The sequence below is a fragment of the Pteropus medius genome, unplaced genomic scaffold (genome assembly GCF_902729225.1).
Source record: "Pteropus medius unplaced genomic scaffold, Ma_sr-lr_union100, whole genome shotgun sequence".
Classification (NCBI taxonomy): Eukaryota; Metazoa; Chordata; class Mammalia; order Chiroptera; family Pteropodidae; genus Pteropus; species Pteropus medius.
Window position 1 is genome coordinate 21871688 of NW_024354875.1, and position 16879 is coordinate 21888566.

At 35.5% G+C, this 16879-nt stretch overlaps 1 protein-coding gene across 1 annotated transcript in view; it reads right to left on the reverse strand.

Annotated features, from left to right (window-relative positions):
- CCDC148 (coiled-coil domain containing 148) overlaps window positions 1–16879 on the reverse strand; it is a 148581-nt gene that overhangs the window by 81118 nt on the left and 50584 nt on the right. The window lies entirely within an intron of this gene.

Genomic DNA, 16879 nt, shown 5'->3' on the forward strand with positions numbered 1-16879 from the left:
AGTAGCTTCTGTCAATAAGCAAGAGAAAGCTAGTCTATTCAGAAGGATAGATTTCTCAATTTTCTTGATGACAGTGCAAGTATAACTCGACTCTTCTTGGCACAGATCGTTCTGACACATATATATTACATATATGTGCCGATTATATCTACAGGCATATTTTGCGTGGGGGCTATTTTCCTATTGTAGAAAGCATTCTTAGAAAATTCTTAGAATTTTCGTGAAAAGTAAAAGCTCACATATTTGATAGACAGAAGTCACAAATGTGTACTCTATTAGAGGAAAACTCCTGAATTTCATTCACAGTTTATAGGCTTCATAGATGAATGCTGCAGAAAGAGCTCCTGGAAACATCCAGGAGCGTCCAGAAATTGCTCCTTAAATGAGCAATTTAGGCTGGATGTGATTCCAGATAAAAACATGTAAAAGAAAAATATACAAATAATTTCTTAGTACTTACAATAATCAAGCACTATAAACACTATAAACATTTACAACATTTTACAATATACTGCATTCATTTATTCTCTGTTTCAGCATAATCACCATCACCTTCACTTTCACCAACTAATGGAATTAATGATGCAGATTTTTAAAGTTAATAAACTATTTTGAAGATTTTATGTGAGGATTTTATGCATATATTGCATTTTATATGCAATCTGTCTATTTTATTATACTGAAATCAGGTAAAATGTTGACTGCTGACTATTTTTATTTAGAAATGTAACTATCATTTAAACAATATGCCTTAAAACCAAACAGTGATTTTGTCACAAAAGTAAACTGCTCTTCTCTTTTCTCTATTCCCCTATACACTTCAGGCTGGAAATTTTAGGCATCTTACATCCTCTTTGCCTCCCTATCGTAAATCGAGTTATATTAATTCACCCTTTGTTTAATCTGATTCTTCTTTTCCATTCCCTCTCCTCCTAAGTCCAAAAGGCTAGGCTGATGCCCAGCTGGTTGATATCAGAACCAAGTACAAATAAGCTCTGAGAAGACATGAGTATTACCTAACAAGCTTGAATATAGCATTCTAAGAGATTTTCATAAGATTCATAGTGGAAATTTCTAGGGAAAACACAAAGAGTGGTAGCTCGACTTTAGACTTATGAACGACCTTGGAATAATCTCCGGGACAAGCAGAGTACGTGCTAGAGGTAGAGACAAATATATGGGTACTAAATGCAAGTTGGTCTGCTTGCTAGTGGAGAAGGATTAGGTACTTCCTTTCTATACCTCTCATTTATGGAAGGTGAAGTATAGTTCATAGATGAATGGAATAAACTATTCTTGAACTAAAATCAAAAAGAAAAAACACAGCTACTGCCAATTCTTTAGCAATTCTTATCTTTGACATAGATAAGAAAAAGAGGAAACTCCATAATGCCTTAACCATCCATCAGGTATGAAACTCTTCCCAGTCAGGATGGGAAGATGAAGCTGCAGAAGGCCAGCCCAAGAGAGTAGGACTGTTGTGCTGGGCTGGAATGGATGTGTGGTGCTTACTGCAGAGCATGGGGCAGTTGAATGAAAATCTGCTGTGGGGAATCAATCTTCCTGGAGTATCTGGTCAAAGTTCAAGGAGAGCTTGCCTAGAATCAATCACACGAACCCCCACATTTCTACTCGTTTATTGTGAAAGAACGAAACAATAAAATCCAGAATGTATCTCTTAGACCTTAAAAACTTGTCTCAGAAATTGAAGCCTTGGAGACACAAGAGACAGACTACTTTTTTCTTCTAAAAGGACATCATGACTTTGGAAGAGGCTGGAGAATATGAGAAGTAAATAGCTGGCTCTGAAGAAAATAGTCGAGAAAAGATTTGCTTTCTGCACTACAAATTATGATTCTGAATTGGCAAACTCCTGAGCATCCTGTAAAGGTTGGGAAGAACATTTTTGTAGGGAATCATACAGACTTGATGTAGAAGATGTCAAACCAGAAGGAGATAAAGTTTAGTCAAAAGTGTATATTATGGGGATAACAGGCATGATATATAGAGAACACCAGTGAAGGAGATATGTGATAATTATTGATATTAAATAACATAAATGTTTATCATAATGTCCCCAGACTACAAGTAAAGTCATGTTAGCATTTGACAAATTTTATTGCTTCCTTATGCTCACTTCCTCTCTGGGAAATTCAGACCACTGGAAAGTGTCCCCTAACTGTTTCTAGAGTTTGACAGAGGGTATACTAACAAGTCGTGTCTGGTGGGCATTTGACTTTTTCCTCAGACCTCAGGGGGTGGATCTGCCATCTCCACTTTGCATCCACTAAGTCTGCAGCTCTGAGAGAGGTTCTTCTTAAAAGGCATCACCTGGTACTTGCAAAGCCTCCAAATCCTAGAGGTGCTAACCAGCCCTGCAATCCCTCCACTTTTCCTGTGCTACAGTGATTCTGGGTTTCGTACAGAAATGAGTCACATTCACTACTCTCTTTTAAAGGATTGAGATGCCATGCCTTCTGTCTATCATAATCTCTCATGCCTTTGCACCTGAATAGCTGAATAGATACATGTCATGAGACTGGAGAATCAATTTAGGCTTGGCAGAGTCCATCTTGCTCCAGTGTACGACCTGTTAAGTATTGCAAGTCCTTTAGAGACAATTTCCACCTCAGCCACTGACTTTTTCTCAGAGAAGGGGAGAGTGTTTTCTCTACACTCCCTGGCCCTTGCTCTGGGCTCACAGCCTAAGGTTGCTAGCCTTCAATGCTATGTTCCAGCACAGCAAGATATTAAATAGAGATATGCCTTAAAATTACTGCAATATATAGATGACCCCATGCCAGAATTCACAAAGTCTCTCATGAGACTTCACAATTTTACTGAATTACCCATAGTTGTAATTTGCCCATGGTTATAAATGTAGCCGCCCTAGTCTAGGCTCTGGCTACTCAACACGTGGTCCATGGACCAGCAGCATAGGCATCACATGGGAGCTCGTAAGAAAAGCATAATCTCAAACTCTACCCCAGAATGCACAGTTTAAGATGATCTCCAGGTGATTCATGTTTGTATTAAAGTATGAGAAGATAATGTTATAAACTATTTCTCTAAATTTTACCATTTCAGAAAATTATGGCACTGCTTATAGATTTGAGATGTGAATACAGACATCTGTATCCATCTGCATCTGCAGCCATCACAGTCACTGTGATTCTATATATGAAAGCATCTGGCCATTGGATCTTCTGGGGGTGTCACACCCAAACATTTACCCATTAAAATACATATCATTTTATACAAAATTATTATATTTTATTTCCCTTTTATATTATTGTTAGGGTATGATATTGATTTTATTTTCAAGTTATGTGTGTAGGTGGATTGTATTTTCTATGGATTTCATTTGGGGAGAGTAAATGAGACGTTTTAGACTATTCATTGCAAATAGGGGGACACTGGGTCTAAGGGTACTGACAACCACAGCCAATGCCCATGGGAAGCCATTCACAAGTTTTAAGCAGCAAGGTAACATAGCAGGATGTTTCATTTCAGGTAGGTTTTCCTGGGGGCTGTCTGGAAGATGGATTTGGGGTTATAAGACTAGTGTTGGAGGAATCAATGCAGAGATGATTACAGCAATCCAAGAGTGTCTGAGGAAGGGTCATAGACTAGAAGAAAAACTGGACAGAGAGAAATCTCAGAAGCAAGAATGAAAGGATTTCAGGAAGAAAGGGGCAAGTCAACAAAGTCAATTTTGAATTTATATGAATTACAAAATTAGCAGCAAGATAGCCACAAAATACTTGTGTCGCTGGGAACAACAAGGCCAGTTCACTTTGCCTTGGCATAAGTATTGCGAGAAAGGAACATGAAAAAAGAGATGAAGAAGAAAGGCTTCTTTGCTTTTCTCTGAGCAGCATTTTCCCTTTTATTCCTAAGTCCCTGTAAGTGATCCTGTCGTCTTTAGAAAATGGCATTGCTAGGAATCTGCAGAATGATTTCTAGTCCCAAATCAAATACCATATACATCATTTCTGGCAGACCAATTTTCTGTGACTCAATGTCCTTATCTGTAGCTTAGGGATAATAACTTGTCCTCTCTCATAAGACAGCTTCGATGACAGAAAAATATATGTCAAACTATTTTGAAAAATTAAGGAAGATAATGAAATTGTAATTGTTATATTGTTTAGATTTGGGCAATATAATATGTTTCCTTTCAGAGCATTTGTATGCACAAGCAGGAGCCATGTCGTTCACTTCTAGGTAGTAATTAGGTTTCTCCTTTCCCAAAAAAGAAAAAAGAACTTTTTAATATTAACACTTTTCTATGGCTTTATACTAGGGAATTTATGTGAACAAAGGGGCCTAATAGTTCTGTGGCCTTTTGGAGTTTCCTTTTTTCTCAAATTCCTGTCAATCTAGTTTTATAATCAAAGTTATTCTTCAGAGACCTTTGGTGACAGCTGGAAGTCAGAGTTGCAGTCGGTTATATTTATTCAAAGTATTTTGTAAAAAATTGTCGATGGGAAAATTTTAAATTGAAAAAATCTCTGGAGAAATTATTATTACTTTAGAAAAGTGTAAGTAGTCATGATGGCTGAAAAGGTATATATTATAGTGAGCGTTTTTCCAGCAGTGTAAGTTCCAGACAGAAGCACCCCTGAACATCATCAGTATTACTTCCCCGTATCCAAAGGATTTTATGGCCTGAGCATCTATTCACTTTAAAATCAAAGAATAACCATTATATCTCAGATTCTTTTAAAGAAAAGAATGGCTAACCTCTCCAAAAAAAAAAAAAAAGTAAATCGATTGAGTTAAATAAAAAGATAAACATGTAAAATAGTGATATTTAGTTGTCAATTATTTATATGAATTGACATTTTTCAAGACTCTTGTCAGGTCGGGATGAGGCACTAGAAGTTTACTGGGTTTGAATTCAGAACTGCTTTATTGTACCATTGAGCCAAATTTAAGATTAAGTATTACATTAGGTGAGCTGAAACTCCATTCAGACACACAAAATGGACTTTCTATTAATTATCACTGACAAGGACTTTTTTCCGCCATATAAAATATTGCGACCTAAGTAGGCATCCAATATGATTATTTGTATACACATATTCATGGTGCTGGAACAGACTTTAAAAAGGTCTCTGAGGTGAGATTAAGCTCTATTATTTTAAATGTCACACATTTGTTCTAGAATATGTATGCTTCGTTAACGTGACAAATGGAAAAAGTATGATGCTTCAATTATCAGCCTATACACAAATCCAAACAATCCAGTTAATACTAGAAATTCACTCAAATATGCAAATCTACAGAGAGATTCTAAAATTGCATTTTACATGTGATCATAGAATTTTAGAGCTGGAGGTAATTTAGTTCAACTTTCATCTTTTACAGACAAAAAAAAAATTGAAGCCTGGAAATATTAAGTGACTTGACCACGCCCACACAGAAAGTAACAGGGCATAAACTAGGATTCAAGAAATTCTCTTAAGAAGCAAAAATTGTTAGGACAAATTACTACGGATACCTTAAGTCCAATTATGGTTTGCAAATTGATGTTGTAAATATGTTAAGAATGTACCACTATTGAAGAATACTATCAGAGCTATTGGAAGTAGTTGTGAAGATGAATGCAGAGCACAACTCAAGAGGGCAGTACCTTTTATAGAAATTAAAGCTGGCAGTACACAACCTGAAAGGCTATTCACAGCAGGATTGATTATTTCATGCCAAAATCCTTTTGAGGATTCGGGAACTACTCTGAAGCACCCCACACTTCTTTGAAGTAATGATGCTCATTCTTGATATTTAACGGTTCATACCTACCAAGAAATGTTCCAAATTAAGTTAATGTTTTGTCATAATTAAGGAGAATAATGATTGACCTAAAAATGCCATTGTCATTTTTCTCTCTGACTTACAAATAAGGAAAACAACAACTAACATTTATGAAACATTTACTAAATCCCAGGAACTATGCCATGTGATTTACACACATATCTTCATTTAATACATACTATAATACAGTGAGTTAGGTCTTTCATTTTCCCTATTTTATAAATGAGGAAACAGAGGCTTAGAGGGGTTAAGCAACTTTTTCAAGGTTAACGAGCTCATAAGTAACTAGGTAAGACATGAATCAAGTTGATCTGACTAGCACCTCTGGTTCTAGCCACTACACCAGTATTTGGTAAACTTTGGTCACTAGAGTGTCTCTTCATAAACCAAATCTACAAAAAATCTGTGGACGTTAAACTTTTTCTTTAAATTTACTCATTTTTAAAAAAAAAAACATAGTTAAATTTATTTGACAATAAAAACCAATTATGACAGATTAGTTATTTCAGACCAAACTTTCTTCCGAACAACTGAAAAATAACTAGCCTCCCAAATTTTTAAATAGTAATAATAGCTTATTAAAAATCTAATAAAATAGTAAGAAACTAAAGGACCAAATGAGGATTTCCTTTTGGGAATTTAGACAGCTACACAAAACCATTCATTCTTTTTTGAAAAACCGAGAGGTAAGCATTGGGGCATTCACCAACTGGGAGAGAAGAGCAGTGCTTTGAAAAGATCATAGAGGAAACGTGAATTTTGAAGGGCTGCACCAGTAGGAGTCTGCTTGAGCCAGAACCAGGAAGAAAAAAAAGGATCAGAAGTTCTGCAAGAATCATCAGATATGGAACACTTACTATGTTCACAGAGATAAAAGCTGAATTAAAAATTGTAGCCAAGGAATTAAAAACTATGAACATTGACATTTCAAATTTTCAGAAAGATGCAAATAGAAATTCTAGAATTGCAAACTATAATAACTGACATTAGGATTCAGTGGTGGATTTAATGGCAGGTTAGAAATAGCTGAAGAAAGAATTGATAAGTCAGAAAATAGGTTAAAAGAAACTATCTAGAAAAAGGAATAGAATATAAAATAGAGGGGATATATAGAAAAGGTAAATATAGAAACCAAAAAAAGCATTTAATAATAATATTTACATATAAACATATATGCATCTGCATCTGCATATACACACATACATACAGTTCTAGCAAACGAGGAATAAAGGAGAATTTCTTTAATCTGAAAGCTTTCTCCTTGAGATCAGAAACAAGACACTTTGATAAGTGTCTATTCAATACTGTATTGGAGGACCTAGCCAAGCAATAAGGCAAGAAAAATAAAGGGGATAAACATTAAAAAGGAAGAAGCAAAATTACAATTCGCAGAAAGTAATAGTCTATACATAGATAACCTAACATAAAATAGAAATAAATAATTAGAATTAATAACACTTAATGTATCAATATTTGTATACCATAGTTATTTGTAGTCAATATAAATTATATTTTTATGTTCAGGCAATAAACATTAAATATATTTTTAAGATATCATTTTTAGCAACATCAAAAACACCAAGACTTAGAAATAAATCTAGTAAAAGATGTAGAGGATCTCTGTAAGACACTATTAAACTTTATGAGCAAAATTAAAATTAAAGAAGAGTTAAGTAAATTAAAACATACACCATGTTCCTTATTTTGTGAATCTCTCCATTCTTGCCAAATTTATCTATATATTCATGACAATCTTAAACAACGCTCAATAGGATTTTTTTTAGAACTTGACAAACTGTTTCTAAGATGTATACACAATGTAAAAGTCCAAGAATTACTAAGACACCTATGAAGAAGAACAAGGTAAGAGAAGTTATTCTATTGTAAACCAACACTTATTTATAAAGCAGTAGGAACTAAGGCAGGACGGTATTGGCCCGTGCACTACACATAGACAGATGAAACAGAAAAAAGGGTCTGAAAATAGATCCGTACATTTACAGCCACTTGGCTTATGACACAGGTAGAACTGCAAAGCGGTGGGAAAAGGCAGACCTTACAATAACAGGTGCTAGAACAACTGAGTATCCTTATGATAAAACATAAAATTGAACCTTTATTTCATAGTATTAAAAAAAAAAATCCAGGTAGATCTTATACTTAAGTATCAGAGGTAAAATAAGTCTTTAGAGTGGGGCCCCAACCCCTGGGTCGTGGACTGGTACTGGTCTGTGGCCTGTTAGAAACCAGGTCGCACAGCAGGAGGTGAGTGGCAGGCCAGTGAGCAAAGCTTTATCCGTATTTGCAACCACTCCCCAGCACTAGCATCACTGCCTCAGCTCCACCTCAGCTCATCAGGCATTAGATTCTCATAGGAGCACCAGTCCCTGGTGACAAAAAGGTTGGGGACCTCTGCTTTAGAGGATTAAAGGGATAATATATTTATGACTTTGGGGTATGGAAAGATTTCTTACATAATATACAAAAGCAATAACTATAAGAATAATTGACAAATTCATAACTTAAAAATGAAAAACTTTTCTTAATGAAAAAGTACTACTAAGAGAGTAAAAAAGAGAGAAGTAGAGTGGAAAATATATCTGAAACATAAAATCTACAAGAGCTTATACCTAAAATATTTCATGAACAAGTATAAATTGATAAGAAGACAGACAACCAAACAGAAAAATAAAATAAAATAAACAAAAGATCTGAACAGGCAATTTTACAAAGAAGAAATCCAAATAGCCATTAAACATGCTACAAGTTCCTCAACATCATTAGAAATCAGAGAACTGCAAATGAAAACCATAATAAAATACCAGTTTACAACCATCGGTTAGCTAAAATGAAAACATTTGAGAATATAAGCATTAGCAAGGATGTGGAACAATGGGAAACTGTATGCATAGCCGGTGCAACTGTAAATTGGTACAATCCCTTTGAGAAAAAAAAATGTGGTAGTCCCTTTTAAAGTTGTAAATGCACAGGCCCTATGACCCAGCAATCCACTTGTAGGTATAGATAGACTCCATAGAAATGTGGCACCAGGGATTATGTGTGAGAATGCTCATAGTAACATGTCCCTAAAAACTCTAACAGGCAAATACCCAATTGTCCATCAATAGCAAAATGGATTGTGGTATACTACAGTCACACACAACAATAAATATTGAGGAAAAGATACAAGACAGAATATAATAACATATTAGTTGATTCCATTTGCAAATGTTCAAACATAACTTATATTGTTCAGGAATGCATATCCAGTGGTAAAACCCCAGAAATGGTTATCACAACATTTGGTTATACTATTCTGGGGTGCAGAGTTGGAGGAAGGGTGAAGCTATAGCAAGTGACTGAAAAAGGGGTAGAGCCTGAGGAGTAAACTGTGGATAGAGGCTGAAAGAAAGAAACTGAAGAAAGCACATGGCTGGGGGCTGCTGCAGCGAGGTCTCAGGGAGAAGTCTCAGGGAGGAGGGACAAAGAAGCATTCCATGGTTGGGGGTTGATGTGGGGGAACAAGTCACAGGCAGAAAGGGAGGTTGAGGTGAGTCACAGAGGAAAGGGAGCTGAGTCACTGAGGCGGGCTGAGGAGGGGATGAGGTGGGGGCAATGAAACAAGCTGGGGGAGAAAGGAGGCTAGCAGCTGGGAAGAACTGAACACACAGGCTGAGCAGGTTGTCATTATATATTAGCACTTTATATCATTATCTCTTATCTGGATAACTTCAAAAGCCTCTGAAAAGGTCTGCCAGCCTCTTCCCTTGCCCCTTTAGTCCATTCTTAAACCAACAGTCAGAAGATCCTATTAACCCATTTAAATCACATCATGTCATTCTTTGCTCACTCCAACCATTCTGTTCTAATTTCTGTTTCTTAAGCATAATCCGTAGGGCCTTTGCACGTGCTGTTCCCTTTGCCTATATTTGTCTATTACATTTCATCTAAATTCACAGCTTGCTCTCTCATCTCTTTCAGGATTTTACTCAGTTGTCATCTTCTCCTTATGGTCTTCCTTAGTTAATCTATCTAAATTTTCTACAGTACCCACCATACTTTGGATCTTTTTCTTTGCTTAATGTTTTCCTCACTAGTACTTACCACACTCTTGCACCATATATTTTACTTATTTATTTTATTAGTCATCCTAACTTCCATTAGAATGTAAGCATTCTAAGGGTTAGAATTTAAGGGTTTTTTTTTTTAATATTTGACTCCCCAGTACTTAGAAGAATGCTACATATACTTGGCACTCACTAAATATTTGTTGAATAAATAATTGAATACATGAATAAACAAAATAACAAATGAATGAACCCGTCCATTCAATATTGAAAGCTATAAATCTGGCCATCTTTGGCTCTTTCTTCTCCCTCACCCGGTTCTATCCATTTAAATTTCTAAATATCCCTCTATCTCTTCCTCTCCATCTCTATTATTATCACTCTAGCTGAGACCACTGTCATTTTTTACCCAGACTATGGCAAGAGATGCCTGACTTCCTTATCCTCCTCTACCCCTGTCCCCATAAAATTCATCCTTCCCAGAGCTATCAGACTGATCTTAAAACTTGGTAGTCTTCTACTAAAACCTGTTGATAGTTCCTCATCACATAGGTTGACTAAAATTCCAGCTCCTTGACACTGCACACAAGGCCCTGGAAGATCTAACACACATTTACCTCTCTGGTTCTACTCTCATTATTCTCTGGCCCACAATTTGTGAACAGGAAACCCCAACAGGAAACTGCTTTTGTACCACGACATGTTGTTTTTGATCTGTGGGAGACTGGCTCATCTGTCCCTATGTCTGGAATGTCCTCCCACTTCTTATTTTACCATGTTAACAAATACCATCCTTTACGATTTAGTTTAAACAGTTGCCTCTCTCAGTGCTTGTTACTGCTGCCTCTTCTTGTAGGCTATGCACGCTCTTCTGTGATCCCATAATTTTCATACACCTCTCTCCTGTGGCACTTACTACCTTCCATAATAACTACGTTTATATGGCTGTGTCTCCTGCTGGAATCTGGACCCCTGAAGGCATCTTATCCATCTCTGAATGCCTAGTGCCTATCACAGTGCCTGGCACAAGGCAGGTGCTCAAAAAATATTTGGTGACTGAGTAAATGAATGAGTTATGCTATATATAAAGAAATAATTTTTGTGATAATTACTAAGCAAATTAGTAACAAATAATTTGTGTTATTTTCAAATAGTCAGCCATTCAACATATGTCCTTTACAAATTCCACCTTTTGTGAAAGTAAAGAAATAGGCACAGAGCCCAGAAGAATCACTTCTAACATGTCTCTTAAGATCTTTTCATGCCCAGAAAGTTGGTTCTCTTTATTATAAATGCCTCAGACACCAACGTACTATTTTTCTCATTTTTTGTTCAATTTTATCCCTTTACTAGTCTGCCTTTCTCACTCACAGAAAAAGAACTTCCAATAAGCAACTATAACCAAATGTAATATTTGTTATAAAAGGACAATATAGGGGAAACTCAATATACATTACTTTAGACATTTACAAAATGGGGATTTTCTCAAGTAGTCTGAAGTGAAAATACTCTAATGGGAATTCTCTGGGTTAGAATCAGCCTGGTAACAGGTGCCAACCGGTCATTGTGTTCAGAGTACTAGATGTTCCACTAGGTAGAAATGTGTTTAGATATCATAGATATCAAAAGAGATTTCCTTCAATAACTAATGTATTTAATTTCTTTGTTATCATCTAGAGTTCTATGAAAACACATGACACATTAAAAAGATGGCCTCCTATGTCTACTTATTATAACCTGTCAATCCTAGACTTGAAACTTTTTTGATAAAAGATTTCCTGTGCCATACGAAGCAAGAAATCAGGACTAGAATCTTTCTACCCAATTTTTCTCTCATTCACTGCCTAAAATTTCTCCAATCAGACAACAGCAAGGTGAAAGGGCAAACAACGAAAAACAAATAGATCTGCCCTCTGAGTTTCTAGTTGGAAAAAAGTATATAAAAGAACCAGATGACCTTTAGTGTTATAAAAACTTTGGGGATTGCCTTGAACAGGATTAGATTAGTTAATGCCATGAACTGATTTTCAAATACAATTATTTTTAAACCATAAGAAACATTTAAGTCAGATGTGAACAATTTGAAATACAAGTAGATTATCAGAAGACATAAATGAGTATACAGGATTTTTCCTGTTTTTTATAAAAACTTAAAATCAATTTCATACAAATATGACTTATGCTAGGGTATATGAAATTAATACTGGTGATTATTAAGTACTTATTGTGGATTATAATTGGTGTTAGGCATTAATGATACAGAGATGAATAAAAAATGTACCCTCCCCTTCATAAGTTTAGAGTCCAGCAATAGACATATAAACATTTACATTAGATGTAATGAATGAAATATGAGAGGTGAGCACAGGGAGAACAATGTGCAGTAGTGGGGGAGTACATTTACTGTTGCAGTCCATGAAAATTCAGATCTCAAGAGAAAGTTGCACTGTTAATGTACCATTATATATAATGTAAAAAGAGCTAATGCTCTTTACATTTATCTACCTAGTAGGTTATGCTTTATGAAAGTGTTGATATTCAGCCATTTCTGACCTACGAAAACAGCAATTTAACTTGTTTTAGCCTACATGTTTCAAAGCCAAGTTTCATTTATTTATTCTACAAATATTAGGTCATCACAAAGCAAGTGCAGGTAGAAGAGGAACAAAGAGGAAGAAGAGTAGATGGCACCAATGGGACCAAGAGAAGCTAGGGAATATAGTTATTGCTTAACCAAATCTTTTTTTTTTTTTTCTCTCTGCTGAAGTTTTCCCTTAGAAATAACAGACTCAGCTCTCCGAGAGAACTTAAAGGGTCCTGTTTGGCCCTTAGAGATAATAGGCCATAAAGACCCTTTGTAAAAATGCCTGAAGCAGAAGTAGAATCTTAGGGAGGCAGATACCCCAAAATCCCTTCTTGGTAACTCACGGTCATAGAGTCTGCTAGTTGTCTCTCTTATTTATTCATAGAGACGACTTCTTAAATTGGGCTGGAAATCAACCACCTAAAATAGCCTATACTGTTCAGCTTGCAGTCAGGTATAGAAGGTATGAGTAAGTGCTGGTTCATGGGAGGTTAAGTGGGACCAGAGTGTGCAATTTCTGGAAAATAAACTTGAAGAGCAGTGGTGTAGTTTTCTCCTTCCCTTCTTCATGCCGACTGGGGAAGTTCCTCTTTCGCAGTTCCTATAGTTTTGTCTTTGCGAGAAAATTGTCATATAGTATGTAGCCTTTTGTGTCTGGCATTTTTTATTTAATATAATACATTTGAGATTTGTCCACATTGTTGCATCTATCAGTAGCTCATTACTTTTTATTGCTAAGTAATATTCCACTGCATATAAATATCAGTTTGTTCATCCCTTCCTCAGGTGAGGGTATTTGGGTTGCTTCCAGTTTGGGCAATTACAAATAAAGGTGCTATACATGTTCCTTTATAAGTTTTTGTGTAAACATACGATTTTATTTTAAATGAGTAAGCATCTAGGAGTAAAATTGTTGGGTCATGTGGCAAGCATATGTTTAATAACATAAGGAATTGCAAAAGTGTTTCACAAAGTGACTGTATCATTTTGCATTCTCACCAGCAGTGTATGAGCATTCCAGTTGTTCCACATCTTTGTTAATATTTGGCATGGCCAGATTTTTTATTTCAGACTTTCTAAAAGGTATATACTGATAGCCCATTGTGGTTTTAATCTGTATTTTTCTAATGACTAATGATATTGAGCATCTTTTCATGTCTTATTTGCCATATATCTTCTTTTGTGAAGTGACTTCAAATAGTTTGCTCTTTTTTAAATTGGGTTGCTTGTTTACTTATTATTGAGTTTGATAATTCTTTATAAATTCTGATTCAAATCCTTCATCAGATATGTGATTTGCAAATATTTTCTCCTAATAGGAGGCTTGTCTTTTTATTGTCTTCACAGTGTCTTTCAATAAGCAGAAGTTCTTAAATTTTAGGAAGTCCAATTTATCAATTTTTTTCTTTTAGAAATAGTGCATTTGGTGTCATGTTTTAAAATCTTTGTCCAGCCCAAGGTTATGAAGATTTTTCTCCTATCTTGTCCTTCCCTATGTTTTCTAGTTTTCAGTTTTACATTTAGGTCAATGATCTAGTTTGAGTTAATTTTTGTATAGGGCACAGGGTATGTATCAAGGTTCATTTATTTTGGCATCTAGATATTCACTGGTTCTCATACCATTTGTATGTAAAACTACCTTTTATCCTTTGAATTGAATTTGTATCTTTGTGGAAAATCAATTGACCATAGATATATGGATCTATTTCTGGATTCTCTAGTCTGTTAAAGAAATACACTTATTTTTTTTTTTAGTAAACATGTCTTTATTTTTAATAGGAATTTAAAACAACATTGGCTTTCCAACTCCAAATTGTGGCTTCCTCTCTTAAATTACCCAATCATTGAGATTATGGTTGCCTGAAGTTCTACTGCATAAAGTCACTATAAAATACAAACATACAACACAATATATATCATCATGTATCCTCATTTGCAAAACATCTTCTGAGATGACGGTATTATTTGTCCCTGAAATATAAGGCTCTCATTATAAAGAACATTAAAAAGCACAGTCTCTTTTAGACTTTCTAAAATAGACCCCAATGCAGACAAATATGCTTTTTAAAACTAAGACATTTTAAGAGTGGGGTTACTTTCAGTATTTTACTTGGAACTAATACATAGATTTATCAAGTCCCCAAGCCCTGTGGAATTTCAATTAGCTACCTGCCAAGAGTCACAGATAGCATAATATAGTTATATAGAGGAAATACCATATGCCTCTGTGACCAAAAACCACCCTAGTATCGATGCTTATGGTTCCTCAGAGCTCCCTTCATTCTGCCAATATTATATCCATGGTTAACCACAGAGAACTTCTCTGTGAATGTCCCCAACTGCAGAGGCTTTAGGAAAGCCAGTAATGCAGAGGATTCATCCATAACACTGATTATACTGATGGTGCATGGCACAGTTAACTACAGCAAGACATTCTTGAACAAATGCCCTAAATTGGCAGAAACTGCTAAATCCTTGCCAATTCCTGTGGTAAATTAAACATTCAAGTTTTTCCAATTATATTGTTTTTTTTTTTTCTGATCAAAGAGGCATATGATGTGAGGCGTATAATTAATGTCCAAGAAGAAACTTGTTATATCTCCCATTACCAAGGAAAAAAACCCTGAGATAATGGCAGAAATGTAAATAGAATTAAATGACAACCATAGACATTGATAAATTGTTATCATGTGGAGAAAGCGTCCTTTCCCCTGTATCTAGTCACTCAGGCCATGTGACAGGTGGGTAAGCTTTTTGTGGTCACTTCTCCCTTTACAGTGGTCTTATACTGGGTCCTCTATGCTCATAGGATCAATTCCAGCTTAAATCAGGCTAAGTGATGAGTCATTCCTGGTTCTGACTCCTGCTCATCTAACCTGCAGTCAGCAAGTAGGCACATTCAAGTAGCATGACAAGACCCAGGTATCATTTGTGTCAGAGTTATTAGCTGCACACAGCAGAATCCACCCTAGTTAGTTTAAGAAGAAAAGTGTTAATTATGGGATTTTAGAACGTTCACCAAGTCTTTGGAAGGGTCAGAGAAGTAAGCTCTAGACTAAACTTCCAGGAATAGCATCCAGAACCACATACTGCATACCACAGAGCTGGTCCAGTAAAAGTTGTGCTGCCTCTGGCACAATCAGGAAATTGCTGCCATAACCTCTGATCCCAGGGTATGCTGCCTTCGCTCGTGAACGTACCAGCAAAATGGATCTCTATGCCATATCTTTTTCTTCACATAACTCCATTTCTTTTCACTTTTTGTTTCAGTAGTTTGATTATCATGTGCCTTGGTATCATTTTCTTTCTACTTATACATCTTGGTTTTTGCTGAGCTTCTTGAAAATATACATTGATGATGTTCATCAAATTTGGTAAGTTATTGGATGTTATTAATTCAATATTGCTTCTATCTCATTCTCTCTCACTTCTTTACGTGACTTCAATTACATATATATTCAACCTTTTTACTATGTTCTATGTCTCTCGTGTGCTCTTAACTCTATTCTGCTTTTCATTTTTTTAATTTTCTATGTGCTTCAGTTTGAGTATTTCGTATTGGCCTGTCTTGAAATTCACTAATTCTCTCTACATCTTGTTTATTCTTAAAGCTCATCCAATGAGTTCTTAATTTCAGGTATTATATTTTGCATTTCTAGAATGTTCATTTGTTTATTTTTATATATTCTAATTCTCTACTAAAATATTGCATATTTTCATCCATTTTGTCCATCTTTTCTTTCATTTTATTAAACATACTAGTCATAATTATTTTGAAGTGCCGGTCTTTTTCTCTAAACAGTGTTGAGTCATTAGTTTGGAAGGCAGTTAAACTGCCAGCAAATCTCCTGGATCTTGTTGATGCTTTATTCTTACTTTTTTAGGGTAGGTCTGTTTCAGTTTTGTCCATAACCTTTGAGTGCAATCCATACCCCTAAGGCATAACAACTCTGGAGTTTCAACTGAATGTCTATAGTGTTGTTCTTCAAGATTTCTCCACTTTAGCTGGGCTAGACCTCCAATACCTATACCTTACAAAAATGTGTGACCTTTGAAATCTCTATTAAGTCCTCAACCTCTAGTAGTTGTTCTCTGCTAGCCTGTTGGTGTCTCACTCTGTGCATTCTGAACTTATAAGTTGCAAAGGACACATGAAGTATATTTATATTCATTTTAGAGCCTCTTTATCTGCTTTTTCTACATCTCTGGTATCCTATTCCCCTAAATCTCAGCTGCCTTTACATCTCAAACTCCAATCTCTGCTTCCTTCACCTAACAAGAGTATAATTTTTTGCTTGGGTTATATTTCTTTCCACCTTATATTGAATAATGTCATCAGGAAGAAATCCAGAGTAAACATAGGGCTCACCATCAAAGCTTTTATTTCAAGGATATTATCCATGCATTGATT